The sequence below is a fragment of the Hemicordylus capensis genome, chromosome 4 (genome assembly GCF_027244095.1).
Source record: "Hemicordylus capensis ecotype Gifberg chromosome 4, rHemCap1.1.pri, whole genome shotgun sequence".
Classification (NCBI taxonomy): Eukaryota; Metazoa; Chordata; class Lepidosauria; order Squamata; family Cordylidae; genus Hemicordylus; species Hemicordylus capensis.
The window spans coordinates 266,165,109-266,185,697 of NC_069660.1; the positions used below are offsets into that span (position 1 = coordinate 266,165,109).

At 42.3% G+C, this 20,589-nt stretch overlaps 1 long non-coding RNA gene across 1 annotated transcript; it reads left to right on the forward strand.

Moving 5' to 3' along the window:
- The first annotated feature begins 915 nt into the window (after positions 1-915).
- Positions 916-3,614, forward strand: LOC128324110 (uncharacterized). Its single transcript, XR_008306650.1, has 2 exons — positions 916-1,115; positions 3,356-3,614. It is a non-coding gene; the product is annotated as an uncharacterized LOC128324110 (long non-coding RNA).
- The last annotated feature ends 16,975 nt before the right edge of the window (positions 3,615-20,589 follow it).

Genomic DNA, 20,589 nt, shown 5'->3' on the forward strand with positions numbered 1-20,589 from the left:
ACTACAGCGTCACAATGGAATTAAGACAACAGTGACCCATTTGTAATCCTGTGCATCATATATCACAGACATTCATTCCAAACTGATTTTTTAAAATATGTACAGGAGATTAAGAAAGGGAAACACTGGCAGACAGTGGTACTAGCCCACGACACTGCTGTCTGAAATGAAGCACCAAATGGTGCCTCCTTTGCTTTCCTGCCTTTTTTCCTGTTAAAGCCACACCCCAATTCCTTTCTGCTTTCAAATCTCTCCCTTTTCTTTCTTTTCTATTAGGAAGAGAAGAGAACAAGCCATTTGGTGCCATTTCATCTTCCTTCCTCTGCCAGTCATCCCTGCAGTGGGTGCTGGCTGGGCTACTGCACTGCCCCTGAGAACTGGTCCACAATCTGCCCCTTGAAGTAGCCCACTTCATCTAGCTTCACGGTAGGGCCACCCTGCTAGCAGCTCAGTCCTAAGCTCAGTTATTTACAAGCAAGCCAAACTGACCCTTCAAGGGCCGCTTTAGACTCTCTACAGAAGAGAAAGCAAAAACAAGGAGCAAATGGTTAGCACAAACAGCACACATCCTAGAGTTGTTTGAGTAACAGCCTTCTTCCAAAAGAAAACTTGGGGGGGGGGGTTCTGTTTTTATTTTGTTGTAAACCACCCAGAGATGTAAGTTTTGGGTGGTATAAAAATATGTTAATAAATAAATATAAATAAATAAATAAACCTGAGGCATTTCAGAAGCTCTTAGAGGGATGAGGGAATCACCTTCAGCATTGTGAATCACCATTATCATGGTCTTATGGTAATAGCAGGTGCCCTCAGGTGCTGGCAGGTAAGAGAGCAGCCAGATCTCTTATTACATCATAAAACCCTGAGCTTGAAAAGGCATCAGCTCACCACATGTTACCTCAGAAGCTCAAAAACCATCAGAGTGGACAGGCTACCTAAGCTCAAACAGCAGATGGATCCTTCTGACTTGGGAACTTAATGCAATCATACCCACGTTAAAATGGTAAAACGAAACTGCACCTGTGGGTCTAGGCACCGAAAGGGTCGGCGTAAGAGAGGCAAAAGTAAAAAGAAGAAGAACAAAAAATGCGGCAGGAAGCTAATCAGTAAGAATGGTAACAGCATACTTGATACTGCATTTGTTCTCATGACTCCTCTAATATGAATTGGAAACTGTGGGTTATTCTTGGTCAAAATTTATGTAGAGAGGTGAGCAAATCAAGGACATATACATGTTAAGGATAGGAAGCCAGACCACCATCCTCATCTCATCTGCTTGTACATAGTCCACAGAAATACACACAGCAACCAGTATCACAGCCCCAAGGTAGATTGCGCTTGCATTTTGCTATCAATATTGCATGACTCTGGTGTTTCTGGCTTACTCCTTATTTTAAAGGCTGTCTTACTCCAAAACTTCACAGTGTTTTGGGAGCTCATGGATAATTTTGTTCCAGGACATCAAAGATGTTCCTTCTTTCAGAATACTATGTTGCTCTAGAACAATATCGTTCCACAATGCTCTTACTATTGACACCTTTTGCATATACAATCATCCGCCCTCAGTGATGTCGCCATTAGTCCCTTTTGTTACTGGCAGGGAAGGTGAATTTAATGCCTGCATGTCAGGCTGATATTCAACTATTTGAATATTTAAGCTTTCCCAACCAAGAAGTGCATGGTAAGCTGTTGAATGTCATACTGTCACATAGCTGTCAAAGACACAGCCCATGTTCTATCCTTGTCAGTCCTTAGCCTACTGCATTCTGGGATTGTGAGCATGTTACCCCACTTCTGGGATTATCACTAGGGATGTGCACAAACCAGTTAGGCATTCCTTTTACAGAGCACCAAACCGGGTTGAAAGTCCGGTGTTCGAGCCGGTTTGGATGCGTGGGGGTTCAGCCACTTCTGGTACGACACTGAATAGGAGCAATGATGCAAAGGTGCAATGACGCTGAATGATGCAAGGAGGTATGCTGCCACCTTGCGCCAGCGATTTTGGGAAGAGTGCTGGTGGGGGGGAAGTGGCAGAGCAGGTAAGAGCACCCTCCCTGCCCCTTAAAGGAACCTCCCTCCAACTCCCGGGAGTGCACGAACTAGTTTGTGCAAATCCCTAATTATCACCCTCAAAAACCATTCAAAAATCTAGGGAAGCTGGGGTGGGAGTGGGGAATGGATAAATAATGTGCAATTCGTAATGTGCAATACAAGTGACAAGCTCTCCATAAGATACAAGTCACCACATAATAGATTTGTTCACACAGTTATAATTAGGGAGGAACAAATGTCCTACCTAGTTTGAAAGCTTGCACACTCCCATTTTTGTAATCAGGTGCAAGGGAAAAAGCAAAGTCGGAGGGGAAGGAAGTAATCGTCTTGGAAAGAGAAGCTGGATCAGTCAGCATTTCCTCCTATCTTAGTAGGGTGCTGTGTATGAAAGCTGGGTAGGACAAGGCCATCCAACTAAGCTCCGCTCTCCTGACCACTTCCTCCCTCCCCGACCTTGCTTTTCCCCCTTGCACATGATCACAGAACAGGAGTGCACACAGCTCCTAGGGTAGGACAGTAGTGACCAGGCAGCGCTGGAGAGACAGTGAGAAGCACCTTTAATGATTAATAAGCAGGTGCTTACCAGCATTTAGGCAGCACCTGCAAGCTGTTGTGCTCGGCCCACAATCCTGCACGGGGCAGAGGTACTCCACCGGCATCTGGCAGGGCATCTGGCAGGAGCCTCCGTGCACGCACAGAGACCAGGGCCACACTGCTGCCCCACCGGATGCCAGGCGGAGCACCGCTGCCCTGCAAGGGATTGTGGGTGGTGTGCGTCAGCTTTCAGGTGCTGCCTAAATGCTGGTAAAGGTAAATTGTGCTGTCAAGTCGGTATCAACTCCCGGCAACCTCAGAGCTCTGTGGTTGTCTTTGAAAGAATATAGGAGGGGTTTACCATTACCATCTCCCGCACAGTATGAGATGATGCCTTTCAGCATCTTCCTATATCACTGCTGCCCGATATAGGTGTTTCCCATAGTCTAAGAAACATACCAGCAAGGATTCAAACTGGCAACCTCTGGCTTGATAATCAAGTCATTTCCCTGCTATGCCATTATGTGGCTCTAAATGCTGGTAAGCACCTGCTTATTAATTCTTAAAGGTGCCTCTCACCGCCGTTGCCCCAGCACTACCCACACCGCCCGCTACTGGGGTGGATACTTGTCCTACCTTAATTATAATCATGTGAACTGCCTTACTAGGTTCTGAAATGGCCACCATGAACTAGGTAGTCATGAGGTTTCACCATATGTGTAGAGTAATCCTATGTTCTAAATAATAAACATGTGCTTATGCTCAACAGGGTATGTGCGCATTACGACCATCTGCCGCTACAAGAAAAAATAACCTCTGATTTCTGGCTTGTCTTGGGAAAGTTTGTCTCATTAACAAACCACCAGTCCTGAAGCCACCTGCTTCTTGAATGTGAACAATGGCGATCAGCGGTCATCAGCTTCAGCATCTAAGAGAGCAGATCATCAGATGGTTGACACTTCAAGACTCTGGAGTTTGTGCCCTATAATGGCCCTAATGGTAGCCTGTCATTACAGTTGTAAAATGCATCTTTTGTGCAATATATTCCTTCAGATTATTTGAGATGGGGAGAGGGAAGGCAGGGTAGAACAGTAAGGAAGCATTTGATATACACTTTGGGTTTGTTTATTTGATGTTCACTTTAATTAGCTTCTCTCTTTGTCTTTCTCTGTAGAATCACCAGGTTAACTGGCAGTAGAATAACAGAGAATGAAATTAAAAGATCTTTGTAATTACTTATCAATATGTATTTTAATTAATACAATTATTTCAGGAAACAATAAGAATCTGATTATCAGTATATAATAATCTTCTTCTTACTGCAAAGTAGTACCCTCAGTTCACATGGACCTGCTTGGCGACACGAGAGCTGTACAACCCCAACCCCAACCCCCGCTGCCATTAACTACAAGTTAATTTCTCGCATTTTAAACTGAAATTGCGGTCATTTATCAAATGTCAGATAACAGTATAGAAGCCAAATGTACCAGCATTGTACATATAGTTCTGTTATTCAATACAATCATATCAATGTAAAAAGTCAGCTTCTCACATCTGAGTAGCGTTGTCAGATTATTGTACCTCCATAGGCGTAGCTTCTATTGGACAAGAAGGGACAGTTGCACCTGGGCCCACGTGGTTTGAAAGGGCCCCCAGGGCAGTCCCCCCTTGTCCACGAGTCGCTGTCATCCCTGCCACCCCGCCGTGCTCACCACTACTTCCCATCTCCACCGCCGGGGTAGCAGTGGTGGGTGGGCTTCCCCCTACTCTACTACCACCAGAGTGTGGGCTTCCCTTCCTCTGAACAGAACTTCTGCACTATTTGAGTATGGAGACCGTCGTGTTCCATGACGTCACAGCACATGACGGTCTCCATAATCAAACAGCGCAGAAGCTTTTAAGAAGAAGGGAAGCCTGCGCCCTGGCTGGTAGTGGAGTGGGAGGAAGCCAGGGAGAAGCCCACCTGCCACCACTCTCCTGGAAGCAAAAATGTGAAGTAGCAGTGACTGCACAACTCCGAGGCTCCCCACCCCCAGAGGTAATTAATGGGGATGAAGTGGGCATAGATGAAGGGGGCATAGTTTTGGCACTGGGCCCCCTCACTGCCTAACTTTGTCCCCTGGCCGCCAGGAACCTCACTACACACCTGTACCTCTATACTATAATTCTCATGATCAACTGTGTATATGATTCTGTACCCTTCAGAGAAGATGCCTTATTTTCTGATAGATATATACGCAAAGGACTAGTCAAAAAGCTGAAAGCAGCAGTAAAAAGAGTCCTCAGAATTAAGAGCTTTAGACTTGCTACTCCTTTGTTGTGCTTTTCTTCTCTCGCATATAGAGGCTGCTGTCACTTGCAGTCAAGAACACACTAAGAAGGCCAAGCCCGGTCTTAGCTGTGTGTGAGAACTGCCAGGATCATGTCCGATCCCAGCGGCGATTCGGTGGCAAACCTGCCTAGGGAGTCCGCCGCCTGAATGAGGTTAAGGGAGTACTACCTTAGCCCCGTTTTCCAGATTGTGTGCAGCTCTGGCTGCGATGCTGCAACACTGACAGGTGCCCGCCCACCGCTGGGGTATCCCCACTTGTGGGAGTTCTGGGGGCTGGTATGATGCATCCCAACCTTCTCACCTCCGCACCACTGGGGGAAGCAGCAGAGCATCTGGGCATGCGGAATTGCGTACCCTGACCCTCCCAGCCCGGCAGCTAGATCATCTGTGGGCTAGGCAAGCTTCTGCTGCCTTCTCTACCACCCACCCTGAAGCCCTCTCATACAATCATGAGAAAGGGCTCAGTGTTTTATATGCTACAGTACTTCTTCCCCTTTCCCCCTTGAACTTTGTGAAATATATTTCTGGGCATTATAGAAACAAATATAGTAATGCTTCTGTCAAAACATTTATACCAAAGTAAAACCAGCAAGAATACATCTTGCTTGATGAACAAACATATAAGTGAAGTACTTCTTCTCCCTACCAACTGAAATTTTAATTTGACAGCAATAAGATTTGAACTCATATCCATGAAAACTTACAGCCTTCAACCAGTACTTTAGCTCTTCAGCCCTACTACCAGCTGAATCATGCATATAAATATGTAATAGACTATGAAATCATTCCGGAAATACTTAAAATGCTTAATTTAAATTGGAACAGAATGCTCAGTGTGTGAAAATGAGCTGCTTTCATCTGATCTGAACAAATTGAGGGGAGGATGTTGAGAAAATATCAACTTTCCATTGAGCTGTATTCTTTTTAATAATAAAGAAGCATTTGCTTCTCCTTTTGTGCAAATGTCACATACATCACCAGAGGAAGCTTGTCCCTGATTCTATTCCCACTGCAGAAGAATACTATTTACTACGATAAGTGAATACACGTTGCATGATACTAGCCCTAAAGTATCACCAAACTGGGCCAACCTGAGGGCACTTCTGACCATGCAAAGGTACCTTTTAGACATACTTCCAGCCACTGTTCCAAGAACTACATCTGAAGATGCAACCCTGTGGGCAGGAGCCAGCTGGGCAGGGAGGAGCCTTCTCTGTTGCTGCCCCAAGACTCTGGAATGCGATCCCTGCTGAAATACGAGCGGGGGGGGGGGCCTTCTCAGACAACATTTTAAAAGCCTCTGAAGACTTATTTTTTCACCCAAGCTTTTTAACTTGTCTGTGGTTTTAAATTCTTTTTAGTTTTTCTTTTTTAATCTGGTTTATGTTGTGAACCGCCCAGAGACAAAGGTTTGGGGTGGTCTACAATTTTGAAAAACAAACAAACTGCATGGCTGACTGAGGATGCTGAGCCTCTGTGAAAAGTCAATGTGATTGGTCTTTCCCAGCCCTGTTACCGAAGTTTCTTTACTACATATTCTTTACGAACACTACAGCATCAAAGGGCATTAACCTAACTATTACCCCAGCTGAATGACTTGAGGATATCTCAGTTATGTATTGCGCAGAACTTCAAATCAAAAGAACCGTGCATGACATAAAATTACATTTACAAGGCTTTGAACTGAAGGACACCATCCAGTTCACTAAGGGTCAAACTATATATCATGAGAAATATATCGTCACATTTCCATTGTTTAATGTTTGTTTAACAGAAGCTGCAGAGAGCCCAATCAGGACTGAGACTGTGGCACAGCAGAGTAAAGGAGTGGTTAAACACTTCCTCCCTGTGCCTTTTCCCTGACAAACTCTCCCCTCCCCCCATGAAAAAGCTGCTATTTGCCCTGGGAAGCAAATAGCACCTTCAGGGTTGAGGTTGATTTCCACTGGGAAAACACTATGAAGAAACAAAAGTTTATTAAACTCTCCGATTTCACAGTCTCAATCTGACTTGAGGCTCCCCACAGCTCCCCCCGCCGCCCGCATTTAAAAGACAGAAACATGATTACACATTTCTCATCACATCTAGTTGGACTTTATACATTACCTTGAGTATCATGGATAGAAGACACGTTATGCTGTTTAATCTGCTTCAGTCTAGAAGCCAAGAGTTTACTAGATCCCACCCACCCCCATTTCCCAATGTCTTTGCCTAGAAGAATTCAACAAAAATTCGCTTTCTAACCATAAGTAAGGTGATGTAAGACTCAGGAGAAGGGTGTAATGCATATAAGGTTAATACATCCTTAACCTGCTTCTCGAGAAATACCATCTGAGCCATTTGTTGCCTTTTAAATATGATAATATTAATATAATAAGCTATGAACCAGCCCCACAAAAATGCTTTAAAAGTATCCCAAACCAGGAATAATGATGTAACAGAGCCCCTGTTAAAATAAAACAATTCCTCCATCTCCTGTTCCATTTGTCTAGTAAATTGCAGATCATTCAGCAAGAATGTATTCATACACTACCTAAACAGAGTAGTGGAACAACCTTCCAAATGAACAACCCACTTAACAGGGCATGATCTGAGATTGCTCTGGTGTCAATTGCATGTTCCAGCAATGTTGCATACTCGAACTTGAGATACTAAAGAATGAGTTGTCAAAAAGTAATCCAACCCTAAAACAACTTTTATAAACAGGAGAAAGAAAAGTATATTCTCATTGAGAGGGATTATGAAGATACCATATAATTTATCCTGAATTTATAAATCAGCATTTTTTGAGGTTTATTCTAAGCTGTATAGCAGTAGTACATCCAATATTGATTCAGACATAGATTGCTGCAAAAGGTGCATCTTCCATATTTAACACATCTTTCTCTACAGGAAATGATGACCACAATTAAATCTATGAAATCCAGAAGGGCCCCAGGAGCGGATGGATTTTTTTTGGAGCTTTACAAGAAATATATTAGTTTCCTGGCTCCAATTTTATTGGAGGTCTGTCATGACGTATTTCCCTCCTTCTTTCAATGAAGCTTATTAGCTGTTCTCCTTAAGTCCAGTAAAGACCCTGGTTCATGTACTAGCTATAGACCTTTCTCTTTGTTAAACATTGATGCTAAAATATTGACAGCCATGCTGGCATGTTGGGTGCAGACTGTGCTCCCTACCATTATTCATGCAGTTCAGACCAGATTTATATCTGGCCACCAAGGATCAGATAATATTAGATTGTTGACTGATGTATTAGCCTTATCCTCGGAGAAGCAAGACATGCTCCATCTGTGCTTCTTGAAACATGTTTTGATTAAATTTGGATTTCCTCCAAGTTTTTTTGACTTGGGTTACTATGCTATACATGGCTCCATATTCACAAGTCATCACCAATAGGCTATTGTCCCCTTCAGTTAGGCTAGAACAGGGCACACATCTGGGATGTCCTCTATCTCCTCTTTTTAGCCCTACTTTCCAGTAGGCTTATGAGATTACCAAGCGTTCTCTGTGTGTGTCTGTATATCCCCACCACCACATCAACTTCGCAACACCTGGACCAATATGAAACAAATTGGGTACAGTTGTAGGGACACATAGCAACACCGGAAAAGCATCATTTGTGATGATGTAATCTACCCTGATTCAAGATGGTGGATGCGTAAACTTTTGAGGTGTAAGTGGGCTAACTTGTGAACCGCCTAACCAATTTGAACTAAATTTGCTACATCTGTAGGGACACATAGGGACACCTCAATGGCATCGTTTGTGATGACGTCATCCACCCCAATTTAAGATGGCAGACACATAAACTTTTGAGGCGCAAGTGGGCTAACTTGTGAACCGCTGAACAAATATGAACCAAATTTGCTACAGCTGTAGGGACACATAGGGATGCCCAAACGATGTGGTATTTGATGATGCCATCCACTCCAATTCAAGATGGTAGCCACATGAACATCTGAGGTGCAAGCAGGCTAATTTGTGGACTGCCTAACCCATTTGAACCAAATTGTGTACAGCTGCAGTGAGTGACACACAGGGACACCTCAATGGCATAGTTTGTGATGATGTCATCCACCCCGATTGAAGACGGTTGATGTGTAAACTTTTGAGGCGCAAGTGGGTTAACTTGTGAACTGCTTAACCTATTTGAACCAAATTTTCTAGAGCTGTAGAGACACATAGGGACACATCAATGGCGTAGTTTGTGATGATGTCATCCACTCCAACCCAAGATGGTGGTCGCGTGAACTTCTGAGGGGCCAGTGCATCAATTTGTGAACCAAATTGTGTATAGTTGCAGTAAGTGACACACAGGGACACCTCAATGGAATACTTTGATACCTTGAGAGCTGAGTTTGATTTATCTTTAAATGCCAGCTGGCAGTTTATTCAACTAAAACATATACCATCACAGCTTTTTGGTTCTGATGGGATTGCAGCTTCTGAAACTCCATTTCTATTATTAGACCTGGAACATCTATTGGATGCACCTAAGCCTGTAACCTTGCTCTATCAGAAGCTTACGGACATTGATAATAGATCCAATTATATTGGGATAGTATATCCAATTATATCCAAGATCTTTGGAACAATGATCTTGAACATATCCTATCTTATTAAATCAATGGTGGGTTGCTTTGAAGGTAGTGAAATATGTTTCTTTGGCTCTCAAAATGAGGCTAATACAGCAGAAACATTTAGTTCATGTTTATTGGACACCTCAGCAAAGGTTTAAGTAATGGCTGAAGACTTCTAGATGTTGGAGGTGTAATTTGTATGAAGGTACACGTACACATATGGTTCAGTCCTGTCTGGTTTTTGTTCCATTTTGGCTTGAAATCCATAAGGTTGTTAACATGACATGGCAGCAATAATTGCCTTTCAAGGACGTTCATGCTTTGTTGGAGTACATCCCCAGAATATGGAATCTAGCATTACATCAAAAATTGTGGATTCTTTGTGCTTGAGGGGTCACCAAAAGCATTATAATACAGCACTGGAAGGACAAATTTACTCCTGAACTGCAACTTTGGATAACTGACATGTGTTCCTTGTCAGCATTTGAACTGGGTTTTGTTTTGTTTGTTTGTTTGTTTTCTCCTGACAGAAAGATTAAAAAGAGGAATTTTCAGCAATCTGGTCAAATTTTAATGAATTGTTTATGTTGCTTGCGGGAGAGGGGTTGGTGTTGTTTTTATTGTTTTTTCCTTTCCCTTTCTTTTTTTCCTAGATAGATTGTATTTTATTATGGTAAAGTTACACTTAAGGGATCTTTTATCTTCTTTTTCTTTTCTTTTTCAGCTATATTCACACATATAATTTCTATTTTTAATTATGCTATGTGCACTGTTGCAATTTTATTGAAATAAAAATCTTTTCATTGTTTCAAATGACAAGATTTTTTAAATGTAGTAAGTTACTAAGTTACAGTTAATTTCCAACATGTTTTGCAGTTGGTGTCAATGCAAAATCTTTCAGAAGCTTCAGTCCATTCTTTATCAGAACCACTTGCAATTCTCATTTGTGGCAATTATATGTCAGATGAGTTCATATGGATTATAAACATGGATCAATAATTTATCTGTGTCTGAAGCTTCAATTTGAAGAAAATAAGATGCATGATAGTAGCCATTAATTTTTCTTTTCAGACAGATGCTCTTGTAGAATCTTAATGTAGAAGATAGAGGCTTCAGGTTAGGTAATTTTTCCATTGTGGTATCCTGTAGTGTGAGTAAGACATCTCCCAGGACTTTTGAATATCCACAGTTTCCTTCCATACCAATTTCACTAATCAGCAAAAACATAATAAGAATGTCCTTTAGTCAGGACTGTGATGCACAGCTTGAGTAAATTGGAGTGAAGGAAATGCAATCATTCAAATCATTCATTCTAGGAGATGTTATTCTTCTCCTTCTTCCCCCACGATCCTTTCAAATTCTCACTTTAAGTATTTTTCCATTTGGCTTCCCTCTTCATTTTTTTTTGTTTTCCACAGACATATATTTCACCAGATTCTTTGATGAGAGAAGAGGGATAGAGAGTATGGAGACCAAAGCTAAAATGCTTTTGATTTATTCTTTGGTTTTGCTTCTTTGACACTCATCTTTAACAGAGTTACATTATCTATATGCAAAGATTGTCAGATTCACTGACAATACAATAATTGGGAATAAAATGAGATATCTTTGTAATTAACCATCAAGATTTTAAAACAGTATTTTAGTCCACACAGTAGCTCATTTGTAAATGGGGAACAGGATGAGTAAAGGGTCAGAATTTTACACTTCTACAAGAGGGATGCCTTCTCCTTTAGGGCCTCCATCACCCTGCCCTTTGAGCTGATGGAGCTCTTTTCATGACCCCACTTCTATAGAATACTAGACACCTCACCAAGAAAGAACCACCTGGATCCTACTCAGTATTCGTTCAGGAAAATGATAACACCTACTTGTTTCCTCTACAATGGAAGGTAGAGTTAAATGATTCCTATAGTTCCACAAGGGATTGAATTTCCTGAATTTATGTAGCATGCTTTTCAGATGCATTCCAGGATGTATACTGAGGGAAAACAAATCATTTCTCTGATCAGAGCAGAGAGCACAGATGAAAAAAGCAAGGTTGGTGCCAGGTTTGGAAAGCCCCAGGAAAGAGCCCAACAGTAATTCCTATGCTCTCTGACATTTTAATTTGTCCAGAAATGTTGGAGATATGGCATGAAAAACACTTGCATTACCTTTAACTTTCTGGGGTACCTTGCATGACTATCCTTCTCCTTCCCAAGGCCTGCATGTCCCAGAGGATGAACAGGGCCACCTGGTGAGAAATGACATCATGACACCCTCTGTGCCACAGTTGTCTCAATTGGGGAGGGGCTGTCTCTGGAAGAAGCAGCCAGATGCATCCAGGCACTCCCCTTCCCATTTTTTAAAAAAATTGTGCATTCCATCATCACCATTGGTCTTCCAAGTTGTGGTGAAGGGTGTATTGAGGTTGTGTAGGAATGATAAAACTGGCTTGGCCCAGCTGACCCACAAATGTTCACCTACCAAGACACTGACAATGGCTATGTCCATTTTCAAGCTACTCATTAGGGATGTGCAGAACATTTTGATGTCAAAACAGTATTTCAAGCTCAAAACAAAACACCCTCTAAATCAGGGCTGCTCAACTGTGAATGGCTTGCCTGCAGATCTTGGCCTACAACTCCCATAATCCCTGGCTATTGGCCACTGTGGCTAGAGATTATGAGTGTTGTAGTCCAAAAACAGCTGAGGGGCCTAAGTTGAGCAGGTCTGCTCTAAATAAAGGGCCTATTTTGAGCTTGGAACAAAACAACCCCATTTCAATTGAAACATTTTAATGTTTCAAAAGCCATTATGGAGGCCAGTTTTTCCCTTGCTGATTGACTTTCTGGGACTGGCTTTTGACTGGCTTGCGATCTCCTTCTTGGTTGGCTTGTTATCATACAAATTACATGTTGTCATGGGAAACTGTGCCCCCATTGGCTGGGGGGAGGGAGAAGCAAGGGCAGAACACAAAAAAGGGAATTCCAAAATGTAGTCAAAGGAACAGGGTGTCAGCAACCAAGCCACCCAGTGTGGGAGTCTGTCCAGAAAGGGACAAAGCAGAGAAGTTGTTGAGTCTTCAGGGCTGGAAGCAGAGCAGGGCACGGCAAGAGACAGTGTTCCAGTCAGAAACCAGTCTGGGTCACAGAGGCTAACACACGGCTAGGAATCTCTCTGGTTTAGGTTAGGGGCTGGTAAATGCTCCACGCAAGACGTGTGTTGTCTTCCAGCCCTAACTGCAGGCTGCAGATGTGATTTATAGTCTGAGCTGATAACTCTCAGCTGGCAGGGATTCAGGGCTTATCAGCTTTCTGAAACAGCTGCCTACTTCTCCTGACTGTTTCCAGCTGTTGGTGCTGTCTTGTGACTCTCCTCTGTTGCGGAGTCATCGGGGGTTGCCTGTTTAACTCATCACCTGATTCCTCAGTCCCTGACTCTGCTGCCTCAGACTGCTGTGTTTGTTCTGTAACAGCAACTGGACCTGCTTTGACTATTTCTTGGGAACTGACAGCTGGGCTCTGCCCCCCAGGTACCCCTGCATTGGCTAGAGGGCTGTCAGTATCCCCTTCCTCCTCACTATCTGAGACCGGGGGCGTGACACAGGGAGGCAGAGAGAGATTTTATTTCAGGAGAGGAGGAAGTTAGGTTTGATTTTGTAGTTTTCTTTTCTCAGCATTGAGTATAATATGTTGTGCTACTGCTGCTATAACTATCTGGTTTTGCTGGATCTCAGATTGACAAAGGCAGAACTTGGGTGCCTGCCTTCCTTGAGTTGTGGTTTGTTTTGTTTGTGAAATAGTGTTGTGGCAAGAAATGGACAGTGGCAGCTGTGTGTCTCTGTGTGTAATATTTTGTGCTGATTGCTGTGATGAGATCCATGTCTGGTCTTAAAACTAACTTGTACTTCACTCACGGCTCTGGTCCGCTCTACAATCTGCATTGCAAGGTGAACTCGGTCAAAATCTGGCTGAAGTTATCTAGTTGAGCTTATTGCTATGCTTATTGCTATGCTTGCTGCTAAGGGTGCTGCTGTGCCAGCTGTTGCAGTGCTGGGAATGTAAAGAAGCATAATAAACAATAAAGTGGGTTGTGTGCTAGAGCATGATGGGTGCTACCTACCACCCAACCCACAAAAGAAATGAGCAAGTGGGTGATTTTAAACAATTTTTTAAGATTAACGTTTTTACATTTTTAGCACAAGTTCTCTTAACCATGGTGTAGAAAATTGTAAATGTGCCTAGAAACATTTATTTTATCTACTTTCTTTCAGTTCCAAAGATGCCCTCAAACACACAACACATAACAAACTTATGGAATTCACTGGCACAAGATATGATGATGGCCACTGGCTTAGATGGCTTTAGCTGAAGATCAGACAAATTCATGGAGAACAGCTTTATCAACAGATATTAACTACGGTAATTAAATAGAATCTCCAGGCTGTGAGACAGCATGCCTCAGCATACTAGTTTCTGGGAAGACAGGGAAGTGCTGTTGCTTTCATGTCCTGCTTGTGGGCTTCCCAGAAGCATCTGGCTGGCCGACCACTGGCTAGAAACAGGTTGCCTGAGAGACTCTTGGTATGATCCAGAAGATGATCTTCTTAAAGTCATTTAAAAAAACTATTCACCAACAGGCATTAACAGTGTAAAGCTTCAAACCAACAAGAACAAAAAACTACAGAGCAAGAGCTAAAATCCAACCACTGTAAATGGAGCTTACAAATCACTAACTAAAAAGCAGTGCATGGGGATTGGAACCACGCAATGCTTTGGAATGGGGAGGAGTAAGTGGTGGGGAGGAGAGATGGCTGACTCAAGATAGGCCATGTGCAGAAGTGGGTCTCACCAGCTATTTCAAGTAGCAAGCAAGCAGGAACAAATGTAAGTGTGGGCTGTACCTCCAACTTCTAACCCTGACATCCCTCTGCCCCAATCACCCACTACTTGCATTGTAAAAGGTAAAGTGTGCTGTCAAGTCTGTTTCGACCCCTGGTGCCCACAGAGCCCTATGGTTTTCTTTGGTAGAATACAGGAGGGGTTTATCATTGCCTCCTCCCATGCAGTATGAGATGATGCCTTTTAGCATCTTCCTATATCGCTGCTGCCCGATATAGTACCAGCGGGGATTCAAACTGGCAACCTTCTGCTTGTTAGTCAAGCATTTCCCTGCTGAACCACTTAAGGTACAGACATCTATTTCCCAGTCTCCACAAAAGGGTTTCTATGTCCTGCCTCTTTACAAATCCTAATCTTGCAATTTATTTCACAGTTGTTTTCCAATATCTGGCATATTGCACAAGATCTCACTTTGGTCCAACAGTGTGAAAGTAAACCCTTCATGTAATTAAATCCCTGACACAAGCATTTTATACTGATCCAACCGACAGAGAATCCAGTGCAGTTCCATTCAACCAGGCACCGGCTGCCTCTTTTTACAAATGAGTTGGATCACAAAGCAAGAAGAAAAATATTTAGTTGTCAAAATGCAGTACCATCTTGTGGCAATTAACAGTATTGTAATCCACAAGCAGAACTGAATCGAAACACAGATAAACTTCCTTGTGACCGGCTTTTAAATGGATTCTGAGCTGCAACACTTGCAAAGATAATTTGCAATTTTACAGTACATCTGAGTTCAGTGGGACTTACTCCCAGGAAAGAATGCATAGTAGGAATGCAATCTTATAGAGCTCTTCGTGTATACTTAAATGTTTTCAATGGGGCTTACTCACAAGTAAATGTGTTTAGGTCTAATGCTGCAAACCTTTGAACACTTACTAGGGAGGAGCTGGCATAGAAATCCTATAGGATTGCTCTACATATCTGCAAAATGCACGGATAACAGATATTAATTCAAAACTGCTTCAAATATGAAGGTTCTCAAGGCAAAAAATTATTGGGCCAAAAACCTTCATGTTACATTCAATTCAGATACACATCAGTCTGTGTGCTAGTGTTGGAACCAAACTAAGAACTAAGTACAGGATTGTACATGTTACTGAATTTAATATATATTTATAATAACTGTCTAGCATAAAATCAAAGAGTTGGAGAGGGCCTCAAAGCAGGAAATCCAGAGCTAGAGCCTCCCCAACAAACAGTTGCCCTGCCTCTGCTTGTAGATCTCCAGCGAGAGTCATAAGTAACTGATTCTATCATCATAAGTAACTGATTCTACTTAACAAATTTATCTTAATGTTCAACCAGAATCTACCCACCTTCTATAAGCCCATTAGATCTAGTCCTGCCACAGAGAATATGTCTTTGCCCTCTTCTATGTGACTGATAGCCCTTCATATATCTAAAGAGTGCAACCACGTCCTCTTCATTTTGCTCTTTCACAGGCTAAACGTACCCAGGTCCTTCAATCTTTCCTTGTCTTACTTCTTTTCCAAGCCCCTTACCATCTTGGTTGCCCTCCTCTGAATTTATCTACATCATTCTTATAATACACAGTGCTCCAGATGAGATCTGACTAGTGCAGAATTAAGTGGAATTATTACTTCTAGTGACATCTCTGAACTAATCAGCTTTCTGAAGATTCAAGGTACATTATTGACTACACTCCAGCATTAAGGAGTCACTTTCCTCACAAAAATAAAGTAATTCAGCTTTTCCAGTCTTCTAGGGCTAGTCTATTCCCACTTTAGCTATCCCCACTTACCACAGTTCCCCTTTGTGTTCACGCTGCCCATTCATTAATTCATTAATTTTGTTACTTTTATATCCTGTCTTTCTTCCATTGTGGAAATGAAATAGGTTTACATGAGGTTCCCATGAATGAACGAGGGAATATTCCTCTCAGAACTGAGACTAGAAACAATAGAGGTGGGTTGGCTTCAACTTCAAACTGTTTCTGGAAGGACAGCAGAATGACCATTTTCATAAAAATAAAGTAGACTAGATTTATAGTGTTAAAGTTTTTAAATTTATATTTATTATTTTGCTGTTAAAGGTTTAATGTTCATCCGTGTGACTGACTGATTGATTGATTGATTAAGTGCTGTCAAATCGGTGTCGACTCTTAACGACCACACAGATAGATTCTCTCCAGGATGATCTGTCTTCAACTTGGCCTTTTGGTCTCTCAGTGGTGCAGTCATTGCTGTCGTAATCAAGTCCATCCACTTTGCTGCTGGTCGTCCTCTTCTATCTTGCTTCTTCAAAGTCCAGCTTTCGTATCCAGAGTGTCACAGGGAAAACCATTGTCCGAACAACTCTAATCTTTGTAGGTGTAGACACGTCACAGCATCTAAATATCCTTTCCACAGCCTTCACTGCAACCCTACCAAGTGCTAGTCTGCAGCACATTTCTTGACTGCTGGATCCTTTACAGCTGATGGTTGATCCTAAAAGGCAGAAGCTATCCACCACTTCAATGTCTTCATTGTCAATTCTGAGCCTGGCTGCTGTACCCGTTGCCATTAGTTTAGTCTTCTTTACATTTAATTGTAGTCCAATTTTTCCACTGTGCTCCTTGACTTTCATTACTAGAGTTTGCAGATCATCTGCATTCTCAGCTATCAGTCGTGTCATCAGCGTAGTGCAGGTTATTGAGGTTTCTTCCTCCAACTTTAAAACCACGCCCATCTTCTTCCGATCCAGCTTCTCTCAGTATATGTTCAGCATATTTCTGGGAGGGATGAGCAAAGTACGCTGAGAGGTATACTCCCAGTATGTTCACCCAAAGCACAAAGGTCATCCCACCTGCCCAGCTAAAGCAAACAGGCACCTATATTGGGCAGCTGCGATATAGGAAGGTGCTGTAGGCAGACAATCATTTCTATGACAACGACAAAGGCATCCTTTCATACTGTGTGGGAGAAGGCAGTGGTGAACCACTCCTGTATTTTACCAAGAAAACCACATGGATAGACAAAATGGAATGATTGTCGCTGTAGTGCTGGATGATGGGCCCCTCAGATTGGATGGTACTCAACATGCCACTGAGGAAGAGCTCAGGATCTGAGGATGTGGTTAGACTAAAGCCTTTTAGATGTCTAGCAGCTGATGATGCCATGTGGGAAAAGAAAATCCGAAGTTGCAAAGACAGAATAATAATGGGAATGTGGAACGTAAGAAGCATGAAAATGGGAAAGCTCAACACAGTAAAAGATGAAATGAATCGACTACAGATTGACATCTTGGGCATCAGTGAATTAAAATGGACTGGAACGGGACACTTTCAGTCAGAAAATCATACTGGTTACTACTCGGGACACAAAAATCAAAGAAGGAACAGTGTTGCTTTCATAGCCAGGAAGGATATAGCAATGACAGTACTTGGGTACAATGCAGTCAGCGACCAACAAATATCAATTAGATTTCGTGGACAACCCTTTAACATGACGGTTCTTCAAGTCTATGCCCCAACAACTGATGCAGAAGAAAAGGAAGATGAGTTTTACGCTCAAGTTCAGTCTGAAATTGACAGAACATGCAAGCAAGATGTGATGCTGGTGGTTGGAGACTGGAATGCCAAACTTAGAAAAGGTAAGGAGGAAAACACAGTCGGCCTAAATGGCTTAGGAATCAGAAATGAAGCCGGAGGATGATTTCTTAGTTTCTGCCAAGCCAACAATCTCTTCATTGCTAACACATTCTTCAAACAACCAAAGCGGCGCCTATACATATGGACATCACCAGATGGAGTACACAGAAATCAAATTGATTACATTATTGGTGCAAGGAGGTGGAAGAGCTCAGTTATAACAGCAAAGACATGGCTGTGGGCCGATTATGGAACTGATCATGAACTGCTTATGTGCAAGTTCCAAGGCAAGCTAAAGCAGAAAAACAAAGCTCCAGCTTCCACGACATGATCTTGAGAATGTACCCACCATTTTCAAGGAGAACATCAGGAACCGCTTTGAAGTTCTAAAGCTCATTGATAGGGAACCAGAGGAACTGTGCAATGAAATCAAAGAAGTGGTTAAGGTTGAATGTGAAAAGAGACTGTCAAAGACCAAGAAACAGAAGAAAGCAAAACAGATGTCAGAACAGATGGTGGAAATTGCCCAGAAAAGGAGAGAAGCCAAAGTCAAGAAAGATAAAGACCTCAAGAAGGAACTTAATAGGGAATTTCAGAAAGCTATTAGAAGAGACAAGGAGCAGTAATACAATGACATCTGTAAAGACCTTGAGGATGGAAATAGACATGGAAAAACAAGGCAAATTTTCCAAAAGATCTCTGAACTCAGAGGGAGGTTCCAACCTCAAATTGGTATATTAAGGGATGCCAAAAGACAGATAGTAACTGACTCAGAGAAGATCAAACAGAGATGGAAGTAGTATACTGAAAATCTGTACAGCGGTGACATCAACATCCAAGGTACTCCAGAAAATATTCACTACTTGCAAGAACCTCTAGTACGAGAAGATGAAGTTAGATCAGCACTCCAGTCATTACTAAGTCGGAAGGCTACAGGAATTGATGGAACAGCTACAGAAATATGGCAGGCAACAGAAGAAGAATCAGTCAAGGCTCTAACCAAACTATGCCAGCAAATTTGGAGAACGACACAGTGTCCAACAGATTGGAAGAGGTCAGTCTACATACCCATACCAAAGAAAGGAGACTGAACAGATAGCGCAAACCATCACACAATATCCTTAATTTCATATGCTAGCAAAATAATGCTCAGGATCATTGAATGCAGATTAGAGCCCTATGTGGAAAGGGAAATGCCAGATGTTCAAGCTGGTTTCAGAAAAGGCCGAGGAACAAGGGACATCATTGCTGATGCACGCTGGATAACTGAGAAAGCCAAAGAATACCAGAAAGAAGTCCATATGTGCTTTACTAACTACAGAAAAGCCTTCAATTATGTTGACCATGTCAGGTTGTGGAATATCCTTAGGAAAATGGCATCCTGGAACATCTCATTGTTCTCATGAGAAACTTATACACAGGGCAGGAAGCCACAGTCCAGACTGACCATGGTGAAACAGACTGGTTCCAGATCGGCAAAGGAGTAAGACAAGGCTGTATACTTTTTCCTTCTTTATTCAATTTATTCATTCGTGTACTGTGCCTTATATCACATAAACGATGACATTAAAAAGAAAGGGAAAATATAAAGAGGTAAATTAAGCTCCAAGTTCCCTCCCTGGCATCTCCAAGATAGGGCTGAGAGAGATTCCTGCCTGCAACCTTGGAGAAGCCGCTGCCAGTCTGTGAAGACAATACTGAGCTAGATGGACCAATGGTCTGACTCAGTATATGGCAGCTTCCTACGTTCCTATGGGTACACTTGTTTATAAAGGTTAAAAAAAAACCCAGATTTAGGATCAAGTACTTATCTTTAGATGCTGTGACATGTCTATACCTACAAAGATTAGAATCGTTCGGACAATGGTTTATCCCGTGACACTCAATGGATGTGAAAGCTGGACTTTGAAGAAGCAAGATAGAAAAAGTATTGACACTTTTGAACTTTAGTGTTGGAGAAGACTCTTGAGGATACCATGGCAGCCAGGAAAACAAACACATGGATCATAGAACAAATCAATCCAGAATTCTCACTCAAGGCACAAATGACCAGGCTCAAACTGTCATACTTCACACACATTATGCAAAAACCCAACTCCCTTGAGAAGTCCATAGTGCTGGGAAAAGTTGAAGGAAAGAGAAGAGGACGACCAGCAGCAAGGTGGATGGACTTGATTACTACAGCAATGAATGCACCACTGAGAGACCTTAAAGGCCAAGTTGAAGACAGATCATCCTGGACAGAATCTATCTAGGTGATCGCTAAGAGTCTGCACCGACCTGACGGCACTTGATCAATCAGTCAATCACTTATGATAAATGTGCCATATAACCCTCCAAATTTGAAGCTTTGGAGTAATTACTGCTACATCTAGAAGGATTGTGACTCGTAAGAGCTTCTCCATCTTTCACTCTGCTGTCAAGAATGTCAAAGGATCTGAAATGCCACCCTCGTCTCGTGATCGAGTCTTTTTAAAGTTTAGACAACAACCCGCAGAATTCCGCAAGGTATCATGGGGGCACAGCTCTCTTCCCTAGCGGTTTGGTGCACGCATCATAAACAGGATTGCTAATCCAGAGCCTTCCTTAAAGGTTTAGAGCTACAAA